This window comes from Sminthopsis crassicaudata, chromosome 2 (assembly GCF_048593235.1).
Source record: "Sminthopsis crassicaudata isolate SCR6 chromosome 2, ASM4859323v1, whole genome shotgun sequence".
NCBI classification, from domain to species: Eukaryota; Metazoa; Chordata; class Mammalia; order Dasyuromorphia; family Dasyuridae; genus Sminthopsis; species Sminthopsis crassicaudata.
In genome coordinates, this window is record NC_133618.1 from 423,008,413 (window position 1) to 423,024,696 (window position 16,284).

General features: G+C 34.6%; 1 protein-coding gene across 2 annotated transcripts in view; it reads right to left on the reverse strand.

Annotated features, from left to right (window-relative positions):
* LCP2 (lymphocyte cytosolic protein 2) overlaps positions 1-16,284 on the reverse strand; it is a 70,852-nt gene that overhangs the window by 41,111 nt on the left and 13,457 nt on the right. The gene's annotated exons all lie outside the window — the stretch shown is intronic.

Here is a 16,284-nt window from a genome sequence, read left to right on the forward strand (position 1 = left end):
CTTTCTTTGGCTGCAGAAGCATCCAAAAATGACTATCAGCTTCAACCACTTCCTCTTTACCTAGGTGCTCTTAATGACTACTTAACTTTACCACCATGAATGGTGAAGGGTGAGGAAAGTAAAACCTGGTGAAGGGAGTAGAGCCTTTGATCATGTAAGTTTCAAAGGTCCAGAGGGCACCTCATCATCTTGTTTTCCAGAGTTTGAGTTAACATCAAGCAAAGCATTATTGGTCCTAGGTGTTAAGGGGATAGAATGGAATTCTTCAGTATCTTGGCATTCCAGAGTCCAGATTTGCAGGCAATGAGGATCAAGAAGTAACCTTTAGGACTCCATCTCAGACTCAGATGGGACAAGAATTTATTCAGCATCAAAATGCTGATCGCTCAGCATCAAAGCCACTTTTGTTATGAATTAGTTAGGACCTATGGTATTCAGGAACTGAACTATATGGAGCCTACTCTTTCCAGATACCAAGGTACTACAGAAGAGAGTAGCTATTGAGGATACTATTTGCATTTTTTATTTTTTGCTATATTTTTTTTCCGTAAATGTTCCTTTGCAAAACCTAATTGATTTTAAGTGGTTAAATGAAAATGAGGATGTTAGTCATTAGCCCCTAACATTGGGAGAACATTGCTAACTGGGACTCTACTTTCATTTTTTTTGTTTATTTTTCTGTTTACTTTTTCTTTCACATGTCTTTTCACCTTTTGGTCTGATTTTTTCTCTTTTTTTGCACAACATGACAAATATAGAAATATGTGCCTTTTTATTCAAAGAAATCTAGTAAAGCAAAAGAAAAAAAAATTGAGCTCCAATTTTCCCCTCTCTCCCTTCCATGCTACCTCCTCAAGGCAGCAAGCAATCTGTTATACATTATACATGTAGAATAGTATTAAACATATTTCCACATTAGTCATGTTGTGAAAGAAGACTCAGGACAAAAGGGAAACATCACGAGAAAGAAACAAAAAACAACAAAAAAGTGAAAAGAATATATTTCAATTTGCATTCAGATTCTATAGTCCTTTTTCTAGATATAGTCACAATTTTTTGGAATATTTCATTGCTGAAAAGAGCTAAGTCTGTCATAGTTGATCATTGAGCAATGTTACTGTTATTATGTACAGTGCTGTCCTGATTCTACTCATTTCATTTTGCATATATCCAGGTAAGTCTTTTTAAGGTTTTTCTGAAATAAGGCTGCTAATAATTTTTTATAGCACAATAGTATTCCAATTATTCACATACCATGGTTTAATCATTCCTCAATTAATTGATATCCCTTCAATTTCCAATTATTTGCCACCACAAAAAGAGCTGCTATAAATATTTTTGTACATGTGGATCCTTCTCTTTTTTATGATCTATTTGGAATAAAAAACAAGTACTATGCATATCAAAAATATGTACAATTTTATACCTATTCAGCAAAATTCCAAATTGCTCTTCAGAATAGTTGAATCAGTTCACAATTCCATCAATAAGGAATTGCTGTTTCAATTTTCCAACATCTCCAAATCTCCAATATTTATCATTTTCCTTTCCTGTCATATTAGCTAATCTGATAAGTGCGAGATGTGGTATGTCAGGTTTGTTTTAATTTACATTTCTCTATTTAATAGTAATTTAGAACATTTTTCATATGACAATTTCTTTATTATTTTAATCTCTTCATCTGAAAAATTGTCTATTCATATCCTTTGACCATTTGTAAATTGGACAATATTTTCTATTCTTATAAATTTAAGTTATTTTCCTATATCTTCTATATATATTTTAGAAACGAGGTCTTTACCATAACATTGGCTTAAAATTGTTTCCCAGATTTCTGCTTTCCTTCTGATCTTGGTTGCATTGGTTTTGTCTGTTTGAACCCTTTTTAATTTAATGTAATTAAAATTATTTATTTTGCATTTCATTATAATCTCTATCTCTCATTTGGTCTTCCTTTCTCCATGGATCTGACAAATTCTTCCTTGCTCTTTAATTTGCTTATAATATTACTCTTTATGTATAAATCTTGTACCCATTTTGTCCTTCTCTTGGTATAGGGTGAGAGATGTTGATCTATGCCTAGTTTCTACCTTATTATTTTCCAATTTTCCTAGAAGTTTTTGTAATAGTGAGTTCTTATCGTAGAAATAGGCATCATTGTTTCACCCATGATCTAACTGGAAATGCTTCTCGCTTGCATATAATGGCATATAATGCTTGCTGATGATTTTACTTAGATATTTTTCTCATTTTAAGAAAAACTCCATTTATTCCTATGCCCTCTAGTGTTTTTAAAAAGAATGGATGCTATATTTTGGTCAAATGCTCAATTATGCTGATAGTTTTTCTGCCTGTAATTTATTTCTTTATTTGAAGAGTGAGTTTGGCTCCTCACTTTATTTTACCTCCAGTCCTGCAGACCTGCTGGTGGGGAAGAACTCTCCCTGAATTCTCAAGAAATGCAGGCTAAAAAATTCTCCCATATAGGGCAGCTCCTACATTTAAACAGCTTATATTCTAATAAAGAAAGACAGTGTTTAAAAAGCAGTTAGGTGTGTGTGTGTGTGTGTGTGTGTGTGTGTTGAATAGAGGGGATGCTTATGCATGTATCATCATGATTCCGATTGAGCTGCAAAAAAGTGCAATAATCTGAGGAAGTTAAGATAAAATCTCATTGTCAGATCCCTGAGTCCCAGGAACATTATCCAAGTTCTTCTACTAGAGCTCTCTTTATGCCAAAAGCAAAATAGTTAATACATTCTTGTTTTGCCTTAATGACAATGTAATACTTCAAAAAAAAAAAAAAAAAGTCATAACGAGAACTGCTATTCTGACCTATTTCTGATCAACAAGAGGGAACTAGTCAATAATATTTTTAAAATGATAGGAAAAATGGTTTGGAAGAGGATTCTATCTTAATTATTTCTATTGTAATTAATAATGCAAAAGGGAAGGTAATGTCAAGGATTCCTTTTGTTTGGGGAGAGAAGATTTCACGGAGAAAGGCTAAGTAAGGCTTTAGGCGCTTAATCTAAAATTCCATAGACAACATGGATACAAGAAGCATTAGAGAAACACTCAAAAACTGAATTTGGAAAATTCTTTTAAAAAATCTCAATAAAGAATAAAATAGGTTGTTATTGAAAGGGACCAAAGTGGATGTAACAGGAGCTCATTCTCATATTTTGAGTTTTAAGGGTGCACATAGAAAGGATGCAAACAAGGATAGATAATAGAGGATGGATACAAAAACTTTTTGTTCCTATAAGAAGAGTGTCAGGAATACTAATTCCCATAGTATGCTGCAACTGGAAGTGTTAGGAACAAAAACCATTTTGTTTTGCTTTTTCAGTTAGATTGTAGAAAAGAAGAGGATAAAAAGAGGAATATATCTCCAAGAAGATAAGACCATGATAATGGATAGCAGAAAGAAGGCAGAAATAATTTTTATTTTCTATGCTAAATTAACTCCTGGAATTTTCAATGAGTCTTGGACTAGAAAGAATAGAAGAAAATGATAGAACAAAAATTATTACTAGACAACTGAGAAGATAGAATAAAAACATTTAGCAATAAATGAATTAAATTTTAAGGTACTTAGCAAACTGCAGATTTGATTATGAAATTGCTATCAGTAATCTTTGAAAGAAATGAGAGAGGAGACACTGGGAAATTGGAGAAAAGCAAATGTCTTAGTTTTCAACAAAGGGAGCAGAACAATTTTCCAATAGTAGGCCAGTGAACTTGACCTTGAATTCCTGGTAAAATTCTAAAATGTATTACTAAATAATTGATGAACTCTTAGTAATGAAAGCAATAATCATTCAGGACCAGAATGTTTTCACTAAGAACAGACCATGACAGACTAATTTTTTTTTCATGATGTTACTAGACTGGTAAAATATTTCTGTCTAGTTTCAATATTCTTAATATGTGCTGGGACACTTCAGTAAGGCATTTCACAAATTCTCTGAAGCTATCCTTGTTAACAAGATAGAGATGCATGGGCTAGATAATAATAGAGTTAGATATATTTGCAACTATTTAAGAGACTGGAAGCTCAAAGTAATCCTTAATGTTTCAGTCAACTTAGAGGAAGATATCTGGTAATTTGATGCCTGCATCTTGGCTGTTTAATGTTTTAATTAATGGCAGGTGAATTTATAGATGCCATTTTAATCAAATTTATAGTTTATATAAAGTTAAGACAGTTAACATACTGTGAACCATAGAACAGGATCCAAAAAAGATATCAAGAATAAAAAAATGGTGTGAACTTTATAATGGAAATACATGTAAAGTTTTAGTTAAATTAAAAAAAAACTTCATAAATACAATATGGGAGTAGCTAGGTGTCACAGTAACTAGCACACTGACCTCAGAGTTTGGAGGATGTGAGTTCAAATCCAGGCTCAGACACTTGACACTTACTATGTGATCCTAGGTAAATAATTTAGCCCTGATTGACTCATCAAAAATATGATAAAGTTAAAATTACAGGATAAGTTGGTATTAATTTTCAGATGAAGAAATTGAAACTATTTCTAGTCATGTGAAAAGGTGCTCTAAATCACTATTGATCAGAGAAATGCAAATTAAGACAACTCTGAGATACAACTACATACCTCTTAGATTGGCTAAGATGCTAGGAAAAGATAATGTTGGAGGGGATGTGGGAAAACTGGGACACTGATACATTGTTGGTGGAGTTGTGAACGGATCCAACCATTCTGGAGAACAATTTGGAACTATGGTCAAAAAGTCATCAAACTGTGCATCCCCTTTGACCCAACAGTGTTTCTACTGGGCTAATATCACAAAGAAATCTTAAAAGAGAGAAAGGGACCCACATGTGAAAAATTTTTGTGGCAGCCCTTTTTGTAGTGGCCAGAAACTGAAAACTGAGTGGATGCTCATCACTTAGAGAATGGCTGAATAAATTATGATATATGAATGTTATGGAATATTATTGTTCTGTAAGAAAGGACCAGCAGGATGATTTAAGAGAGGCTTGGAGAGACTTACATCAACTGATGCTGAGTGAAATGAGCAGAACCAGAACATCATTGTACACAGCAACAACAAGACTATACAATGATCAATTCTGATGGATGTGGCTCTCTTCAACAATGAAATGATTTAAACCAGTTCCAATTGTTCATTGATAAAGAGAGCCATCTACAACCAGAGAGAAGACCATGGGAAGTAAGTGTGGATCACAAAGCATTTTCATGCTTTCTGGTAATGTTTGCTTGCTTTTTGTTTTCCTTCTCAGGTTTTTTTTTTTCTCTAGATCCGATTTTTCTTGTGCAGCAAGATAACTGTATAAACATGTATACATGTATTGAATTTAACATATATTTTAACATATTTAATATGTATTGGACTACCTAACAACTAGGGGATGAGGTTGGGGGAAGGAGAGGAAAATTTGGAACACAAGATTTTGCAAGGGTCAGTGTTGAAAAATTACCTATACATATGTTTTGTAAATAAAAAGCTTTAAGAAATAAAAAAAAAAAAAAAAAAAGATAAGGTAGTATTCCCAATAGCAATTTGTCTGAAAAGAAGATCTGTGGATTTTAGCAGACTGTAAGCTTAACATGAGTCAGCAAACAATAGGCTGAATAGTCAAAAAAAAAAAAAAAAGAGGAAACTGTGGTTTTAGGCTATGTACAATATCCAACAATATTAATACAGAACCTTTAGTGATAAGACTATGCATAACCTAAGGCATTCAATTCTGAGGGCCCCATTTTAAGAAGTACATTGGCAGTCTGCAGAGCTTATAGAAGAGGGCAGGCCAGAAAAGATCCTGTGGAAGGGGAAAATTGGGGGAATGGGTGACTGGGGAAAGAGAAAGTTTGATAGCTACTTGTCTTTAAGTATTTTAATGGCTGTATATATAAAAGAAATTGTTAACCTCCTACTTGCCTCCAGAGGGCAAAGATAGGAGAAATGAGTCAGGATTGCCATGAAGCATATTTCACTTCCATTAAAGTAAAAATTCCTAAAAATAAGATTGTTCCCATGAAATACCCTCTGTTGATAGACAGTGGGTTCCCCATTCACTGAAATTCTTCATCAGGAGGTTGGATGACTACTTATCAAGAATTGTCTATTCCTGTTTAAGCAGAGGTTGGACTAAATGATCCTTTCTTTTCTAGGTCCCTTACAATTAGGAATCATTATTATAACAATTCATTCACAGAGTAACCTGTTAGATGGTGTAAGAATGTTCATTTTTTTGTTTATTGATTTATTCATTCATTCCTTGATTTATTTACCTATTTATTTCATTTTGCATGTTAGGAAATTGAAGATCAGGGAGGTGACTAGCCCAGAGTCACAAAATTAATAAGTGCGGATACTGAGTTAACCTAGGTCTCTCACTTCAAACTCAATGCTTTATTTATTATACCTCCTTACCTCTCTAGAGAACTCTGGATTCCTACTGGGTCTACAGTCCAGAGGGGAATCCCTAACATAATCCTTTCATAGAGAGAGGAGAGGATGTAGTAGTAGAGCTAGAATTCCTGGCAGCCTCTAACATGTAAGCCAACCGCAGAGTTTATCTTCAGCTAGCTAACTTGTATCTGTGATTGGTATAGTCAGAATTTTCAGGTACCTGCTCATTATCAATTGGTGTATTTATAAAGTGCTCCAGTCTTTCTTTGGCTATCACAGCATAAAAGCTTCACAAAACCACAATTCTTTCTCCTTTCTAATGCAATTTACATACAGCTAACTTTTCATGCACTCTAAGATCTAAGTAGTTAGGCAGCTAAGGTGGTATAGTGGATAGAGCCCTGGGCTTTGGAATCAAGAAGACTCATCTTCATAAGTTCAAAACTAGCCTCAAACTCTAGTTGGATGATACTAGGTAAGTCACTTAGCCCTTGTTAGCCTCAGTTCCTTATTTGTAAAATGAGCTGGAGAAGAAAATGGCAACTCACTCCAGTATCTTTATCTTTGTTAAACAACAGCAACCAAAAAAATGGGGTCATGAAGAGTCAGACATGACTAAACAAAAATGACAAAGTTTAACCTGACAGATCTTTTTTATAATGATTTATTTATGTTTAAGTTTAAACATAAAGAAATTTTTCATATACAAAACATGCCCCCCCCCCCAGGACTCCAAAGGAAACTTTAAATTTTTGTATCATTTGCTTTAAATATATAATTATACTTTCATTTTAAAGCCATTCTGCTTGTCTTATTACTAGCTGAATAGTTGAACTTTCCTTATGTAAATTTAAAATATTAAAATAATTTTTAAAACATCATCATCATCATCGTTATAATATATTTTAAATTAACTCTAACTTCCATTAACTTACCTTTCTTCTTCCCAATTAAAAACACAAAGGGGCAGGGGGTGGAGTTTAACACAATCAAAATTAATCCACACAGTGGCCATATTTAAAAATGTATGTTCCCTTTTCCTCTTCTTGCTGTTTCTCAAGCATTAGCAATCTTTCCTATCTCTGGATCATGTACTAGCTATCCATCATTCTCTCCTCATGCCCACCTCTTAGAATCCTTTTTGTTGTTGTTATTGGGGTAGCCTATTTTTAAAATTTTGTTTAGTTCAAATAAAAATATTAAGAAATAAATATTTCTCTAGTCTAAAGTTTATATCAGACCTCTCTTCTTTCAGTTAGGCCTCATTAATCTCCTCTCTTAAAGAAAATAGATTAAAGATGGTAAAAAAACTTAGAATAAGAAATACCTCTTTTGTTGTTAAGATCATCAACTTCCCAAATCCTTGAAGGAATAATATTGTGTTCATAATTGTTTGACAACTGACTTCCCAGTAAGGAAAGGAAAAAAGTAACATTATTTAATTTAATTTAATCTAATCTGTATTTTTTACCATTTTCTCCATCATTTTTTTAGACTAAACAATCTTGTTTCAACCAGACCCTTTATATCTAGACAATTAACAAAACAATAAATCCAGCCCTGATTTGTAGTTTGTTGATTTCTAAAAAAAAATTAATAATCAACTCTGTAAAGAGTCCACTCCAACTCAACCTTTGAAGAGCCACCGAAATGTTCAGCTGACTTTATTCTGAAGGAATTGTGGTATTAGGCAGAGATCAAAGATTCCTTTGATCTTTCTAGATTTCTTCCTACAGCTCCTGAGGGGAATGGTCAAAGAGGGTTTGGGGAGAGTTTAAGAGATTATTTTTGTATTAGATGGAGGGTTTTTTTTTTTATCATATTGTGACATTTTCTTTGTTTGAGATTTCCATAAGTATTACTTTAAATTTATGTTATAATGATGTATAATTTCATGAGGAGATTCTGACAATTTGGACATTTTTTTCTAAGAAGAACAATGTTTGGGTTTAGAATAATGTTGAATTAATAAAAATTATTTCTGGCTGCCTTGTGTATGACAGTATTAATGTTTTTCTTTAATAACTTTAAAGCTCATTTAGGCATAGAATAGTTTTTGATCTCCCTCAGGACTAGTAACTTCTTCCTCTACAAAATTAACTTTATATATTCTAATATATAATAAATATATTGTTTATGTATGCTCATATATCTATATGTTATCTCCCTTGATGGGCCAGCTAAGTGGTGAAGTAGATAGAGCTCTGGGCCTGGAGTCAGGAAGAAGTGAGTTCAAATGCATACTAATTATGTGACGCTGGCTGATTCACTTAACCCTTTTTACTTCAGTTTCCTGGTCTATAAAATGATCTGGAAAAAGAAATGGCAAATTACTCCAATATCTTTGCCAGGAAAACACCTAATGGGATCACAAAGAGTTAGACATGACTGCAAAGCAACTAAATTTTAAAAAATGTACTTTGTTGGAATGTAAACCCTTGGAGGGCAGGTAAAATCATTTATTAAGTACTTACAAAATGCTATATAATGCCCTGAGTTGAAAATGTCCTTGTCTTCATGGAGTTTACATTCAAATGGCAGAACTATTTCATTTTTCTTTCTTTCTTTCTTTCTTTCTTTCTTTCTTTCTTTCTTTCTTTCTTTCTTTCTTTCTTTCTTTCTTTCTTTCTTTCTTTCTTTTTTCTTTCTTTCTTTTGGATTCCCCCAAACCTAGCACATTATATGGTGGTGTTGTTTAATAATGTCTAGCTCTAATATGGTCCATGGGTTTTTCTTGGCAAAGATAGTAAGTAGTATTCTATTTCCTTCTTCAATAGATTAAGGCAAACACATTAAGTGACTTCCTCAGGGTCACACAGTTAGTAAATACTTGAGACTTGATTTAAACTCAGGTCTTCCTGAGTTCAGCCTAGAGCTCTAGTCACTGAGTCACATAGCTGCCTCCACCACAATGTGTATAAGTGGTTAATAATGCTTGAAAAATGATTCTGATATCCCTTGAATATATGGGTTACTTAAAGCTCTATGAGGATGATACACTGTTAAATACAAATGTGGAGGACTGCTTGCTATTGTCAGAACTACTCAAAAAAACAAACAAACCAAAAAAATGGTGACTAGATCATCACTGAAGGCCAGTCTTCCCATTGTTTCAGCCTCAAAGAAACAAGAAGAGGGACAAGTAAGCTCTTTGTCATTTTGTAAGGGCTTATGGACTTTCTCACCATATTCTCCAGGTTCTTCTATATTCATTTTGACAAATTCTCACATAACCTTACCACAGGACTTTACAACCATCAAATATTTTCTCCATTCCACTTAGTCTTACATCCAACATGGTTATCAGCTTGGACTTTCTAATTTAACTCCAACAGATGAAAATGCTTTTTCTTGGCAAAATTTCATGTTCTTACATTAAAAATTTAGTTTTACATCCATGTGTACATATTTAGTATATATGTGTACATATTTGTATATGTAAATGCATATATTCATATATATGCACGTCTATTTATATATCTATATGGTGCATGTATATGTGTATGTGTCACATCATGAAGCTGCCAGGGCTCATGTATTGAAGGAAGGAAGTACCAAACCACACAGCTTCACCAGTGTTGCAACCAGGGGCTGACAACAAAATTAGAATTAGGCCAGACAATTGCATTTGCACAAAGCCATGCCTGCCTAAAGTCTCCATCCATTCAAGAACACCGAAGGCATTTGGGAAAATGCTTGCCAAGCTGAGATATGGTCAGGAGATTTTTCCTTCCAGTCCTTTCTGAGGCTGGCTAGATAAATCTTTTCCCTGAGAACCAGCAACAGCCTGTCTGCTGTCCTCTTCCCTTGCCTTCAAGGGCAGTAAACAGCTGGAGGTGACTCATTTTCCATCCTCCCACACATACTTGAGACCCCAGAGGTGGAGATAGAGGAGAGGAGACAGATGAGTGACTGCAAGGCAAAAGCTCCCTTTCTCCTGAGTAAAAAAGATGGAGTGAGTAGGTTTCTTTATTCATCTAAATTAGCTAAGAAGGAGGATGAGAAAACAATTCAGAACAAGGTCTATCTAGAGCTCTCTTAATTTCCAGGAAGACCAAGTAGGTCACTTGAATAAAAAGATTAAATGATTCTCATCCTAATCCCAGGTTGTTTTTTGTTTTTGTTGTTGTTGTTGTTTGTTTGTTTGTTTTGTTTTTTTGCTAACACAAGGAATCTTGAACAAATCAGTGGATTTCTTTTGTATTGTTTCCTCATCTTTAAAATGGAGATTGGGGGGGGGGGGGGGGCGGGGCTGGCGGCAGCTAGGTGGCGCAGTGGATAGAGAACCAGCCTTGAATTCAGGAGGACTCGAGTTCAAATCTCAAACACTTAACACTTCCTAGCTGTGTGACCCAGGCAAGTCACTTAACCCCAGCCTCAGGGGAAAAAAAATAAAATAAAATGGAGATCACATTCTGGATCATCCTGCTCTTCAGTAAGTTAGCTGTGTGACCTTGGGCAAGTCACTTAACCCTCTGAGCTTCACTCTCCCTATCTGTAAAATGGGAGCAATATCAAGCCCTTAAATCCTGCCTCACAGGATTGTTGTGATCAATTAGATATAATGTCTGTAAAACATTTGAGTTTCCTTGGGAAACAGCTCAATATAAATACAAAATAATCTTTTAAAGTTGGTTTATTTGTATGGAGTTCACAAAACTTACCCTTGTAGGCTATCATTAAGGTTCAAGTAACATAATATGCATGAAACTACTTTTTAAAAAAGTAATGTAGATGCCAAAAGATATTATAGTCATTGAAATGCATGTCTTCCCCCAAACAGTAATCAGTATCCCTTTTATTAGGTTTCTGTGTAGGAGTGAAGAAAAAGATATTGGTGAGATTTTTTTCTCCTTATGTTTTCTTGGAAAACAATTTGATTTTTCCTATATAAGAAAAGGAATTGTGTTCCTCAGGATGGTTTTAATAATTATTATTGTATGACTCAAATTTACTTAACACTTAAAGGTTTGTAAGTGTTTGACATATTACTTCATTTGATCTTCACAACATCCTGTGAAGTAGGTGTTGTTATTTCCATTTTACAGATCAGGAAACTGAGGGTGAGAAAGCTTAGACGACTTCCTCAATCAGACAGCTAATAAATGTCTGAGGGAGGGAAAGTCCAGCATTATCCACTGAGCTACCTTCATTCATCTATAAATGAGCACAAATGACAATTTTTCTGTGTGCCTTATGTCTTTGTGAATAGAGTACACTATCACAAAGGTCTGATATCCTCATTTAGCCTTAGATTTCTCATTTGTAAAATGGCCATAATGATAATAATAACTATGGAACTTAATTCATAGGATAGTTGTGAGGTTCATATGATAATCTAATGGAAAGAGCAGGCCTGGGACCTATGAGGTTCTGGTGGATAGAGGACTAGGTTGGAAGTCAGGAAATCTCAACTTCCTGAGTTCAAATTCAATCTTAGACACTTACTAGTTATATGATCCTGTACAAGCTACTTAATCCAGTTCATCTAAGTTGCCTTATCTGTTAAAATGAACTGGAGAAGAAAATGACAAACCACTCCAATATCTTTGCCAAAAAAACTCAAATGGAGTCATGAAGAAGTCAAACATTAAATATCTGAACAATAACAATAAACATATAGAGAAAATTTAGCTCAGGTCTTGCCTTGTGCTAAGAGCTATGGAAGATACAAATCAATAGTAGTATAAAACATTTTTAACCTGGCCTGGAAAACAAGGCAGGGCACCAGATCAAGCTTTGTAGATATATGCTACTAGCTTCCTAGGAGAGGTAGAACTTGAGAAGGTCTTAAAGGAGGGTAGAATAGAGAAAAACATTTCTAAATTCTGAGACTGTCACAAGACAAAATGATGCAGAATATAAGTGAGGGTGAGAGAAGTGGAAGGACCTGACGGCTCTCCTGGACAAGAGACTTAGGGGACTGTCTTAGGTACAGGCCTAGACTAGGAATAGTTTTTCTGATATTTGTGCTTTGAAATTGAATTATTATAGCCTGAAGAATAAATAGTAAAGCAGAGTACTGCAGAGGAACATGTTTGGACTTGTATAAGCATGAGGACCTACAGAGGCAACTGTGCCATACAGGGGTTGTGTAAATACTTTCACTATTTTAAAATCAAATCTAAAGTAGGGCATGGACTAAGTCAGCTCACACTGACTGGTTGTTGTCAGCTGTTTATTAAATGACCAGCATTCATCTGGAAAATACAAAGGGTGCTTTCAGAATAGCTGAGCTAATTTCCTCATCTGCATGGAGGAGCAATCAAAGATGGGAATTTTTCTAAATGAGCCATGAAAAAGGGATGAGAGAGTTGGAGGAGCAGTGAGCTGAATGGATTAGAGTGAGCAAGTCAAGAAAGAAAACATAAAAACAAAGGATTTAGAGCCAGAGGACCTAGGCTAAGATGTTGATTCTGCTCTGTACTGTTTGTATGGCCTGGCAAGTTATTTCATGGGTAGGGAGGCCCTGCTGAGAGGAAATGTCTCTAAGAATAATGATAACTGATATTTACAACTTTAAGATTTGCAAAGTTTTTGCCATTATTCTCAGCAATATAATGATCACAAATACTCTGAAGGAGTTATGATGAAAAATCTTATCCATACTTGGAGAAAGAACTGATCGTATCTGAGCAGGGAAACCCTCAGAAACCAAAGTGCCAAGACAAGAACCCAGAAGATTGTCACATGTACAATTTGGTGATTCCAGCTCTGTATCTAATCTCTAATCCCTCCCAAGAGACTAAGAAAGGTGAAGGGTAGATTATGTTTCTCTGGATAGTTATGTTTGGTTTTGCTATACATTAGAACAAATATTTCTTTTTGAAAGCTAATTTGACTGTTAAATGGAACTGGATGTTTTTAGTATTGTTCAGTAGTTTTTCAATCCTGTCCAATTTGTGACTCATTTGGTGTTTTCTTGACAAAAATGCTAATGAGTTTCTTTCTCCAGTTCATTTTATATACGTGGAAACTGAGGAAAACAGAATTAAGGGATTTGTCCAGAGTGTCTGAAGCCAGATTTGAATTTGGGAAGATGACTCTAGGTTCAGAGCACTTTCTGCTGCTCCACCCAGCTGGGTGCTTGAACCTAAAATGAAGGAACAAAATTGTTGAGAGTTGGAGCCAATGACAGAGAAATAGCCATTCCTGATTCCCTTTAAGGGTTCTGGAAGGTGAGGAGTGAAAAGTACCATCCCTGACCTTCAGATAGAAAAGGCCAGTAAAGTTTCTATTATAATGGGATCATAAATCAAGATGAGGAATGGATATTAGAGAGCATCTAGTCCAAGTCTTTTAATTGTACATAATACGGAAACTGAGGTCCAGGCAAGTAAAGTGACTTGCCTCAATTCACAAGGATCATAATGATCAAAGGCAGAATTTGAATTCAAGCCTTCTGATTCCAGGGCCAATAGTGTACAACATTGCCAGGTATATCATCATAATTCTATCCCTCATACTGTACCAAGAAACAATCATACTAGATAGTGCCCTGGTACAATGAAAGATATAAAAGAACTATAAAGTTCTGAAATTGCCCTCATAGAACTTCAAATCCGTACATACATTAAGATACACTCAGAAAACTCAGTCACCTTTGATTACTTTAACATATTTATCCAAACGAGTGTCAAGCCCTGTAATTTCTTTCTCAGCACCACCCTAATATTTGTTCCCTCCTCTGAATTTCTTCAGGATGAAATTTTTCATTTCAGACCTCATCTCACCATATCAGGATTATTCAAATGTGCATATGTTTCTCTCCCTTTGAATTAACCCTGCTTTGGTCATACTAAATCAAGAAGTCCTCACAGGGCTATCAAGCCATTTTTTGGCTCAAAAACTTGCTATAATTCATCATCATTTACTGAATGCATAGAAATTCCTGACTCTAGAATTCAAAGTCTTCATCAATCTGAAATCCTCCAAGTTTTTTTCTGGTTCTAAATCTATGTTTTAGGGTGTTGCTGTTGTTGTTGTTGTTGTTGTTGTTGTTGTTGTTGTTTTAGATCTAAATCCAACCTGCTCACTTTTATCTCATACTTTTATGCTCATCCTTTTATGCATTCTATCTTCTGGTCAAACTCTTGTTTGAAGAACTCTTGTTTCTCTGTCCTCATCCCCCTCCTCCCTTCTCCCAAATCTTGGCTTTTTCACTGATTATTCTCCCTGATGAAAGATTCTTGATCTCTTTTCAACTCCATATCTTGGCTTTTCTGGTTTCCTTCTAATTAATTTATTTCCTCCATTGTTAATTTGGGCAATCTATATTTTTGTAAGTATTCTTCCATTTCACTTAGTTTATCTTACTTATTGGCATACAGTTGGGCAAAATAGCTCCTAATTATAGCTCTAATTTCCTATTCATTGGTGGAAAGTTCACCCTTTCATTTTTTGATACTTACAGTTTGATTTTCTTCCTCCTTTTTTCTAATCAAATTAGCTAAAGGTCTATCTATTTTTTTATAAAACCAACTTTTAGTTTTGTTTATTAGTTAAATAGTTTCCTTACTTTCAATTTTACTTATTTCCCCTTTTATTTTCAGAAATTTAAATTTGGTATTTAATTGGGGGTTCTGGTTTCCTTCAAGTTATAACTTAAAATATCTTGTTCTACAGGAAGCCTTTCCAGATTCCCGTTCATTCTAGTGCCTTCCCTGTTGCTTTTCTCCAATTTTTCCTTTTTACAATTTATTAGCACATAATAATTTACATATTGTTACCTATCAGACTCGGAGATCTCTGAAGGCAGGAATTATCTTTTGTCTTTGTTTTGATCTCTAGTGAATTGCCAGGCACACAGCAAGTCCTTAATAAATATGTGTTGACAAATTGCCTAATTTTGTTCAAACCAATCTCCATTCCTGGAGAGATTTTCCCTATCCTGATTCCTGAAAAACCTTTCAGGTGCTACTCCACATTCAAATAAGAGCCATCTCTAGCTCCTCAAATTCTTTATAATACTTTGCCTGTACTTTTACTTCATATGTTTAAATCAACTTGATCAACCAATCTAATTTTATTTTATTAATATTATTTCTAGTTTGTTTTAATTTTTAAAATTTATAAGAATTTATTTTCTCATCCATCCCAAGTATTTTTCCCCAAAAAGAAAAGAAAAAACCCTATTATAATAAACAAATAAAACAAATTCCCCCATTGACTATCTCCATAAATATATGTCTTTTTCTACATCTTATATCCACCACTTTTCTGTCAGGAGGTCAACCCTTTCATTTCAGAGATGAGAAATCTGAAGCCCAGAGCGGTTAAATGATTTGCCCACAGTCACATAGTGATTGACATAGCTTATTACCTTTGTGACTCTGGGCAAGTCACTTAAGCCTGTTTGTCTCAGTTTCCTCACCACTAAAAGATCTGGAGAAGGAAATGACAAACTGCTCCTTTCTTTGCCAGGAAAGTTCCAAATAGGGTCATGAAGAGTTGAACATGCCTGAAAAATGGCTAAACAACAAGCTAAAAAAATCCTTTCATCAATGTACAGAACAAGAAATCTCCTTCCATCACTTTATAGACTCTGCTCCCTAATCTTATCACCTGTAGTTTTAAGAAAGGACTTGAGTAGTCATCTAATGCACCATTCTCCCCATTTGACATTAGAAAATGGAGACCTAGAGAGATTAAATGAGCTGCCAATCATAGCATGAAATGATACATGACCCACTTCTTCTAGAAAGAAAGAAGAAAAGCAAGAGTTTTGAGACTGAAGGATGGCCACAATATTCCATACTGCAATCCAGACCCTAGCTGCCTTCCAACAACATATGCTGCATTCTCCTTTATGAATTATAAGCTATCATTTCTTACTGAGGGAACAGCTCTATTTCCTTCCTTTTAAAGCACTTTGTG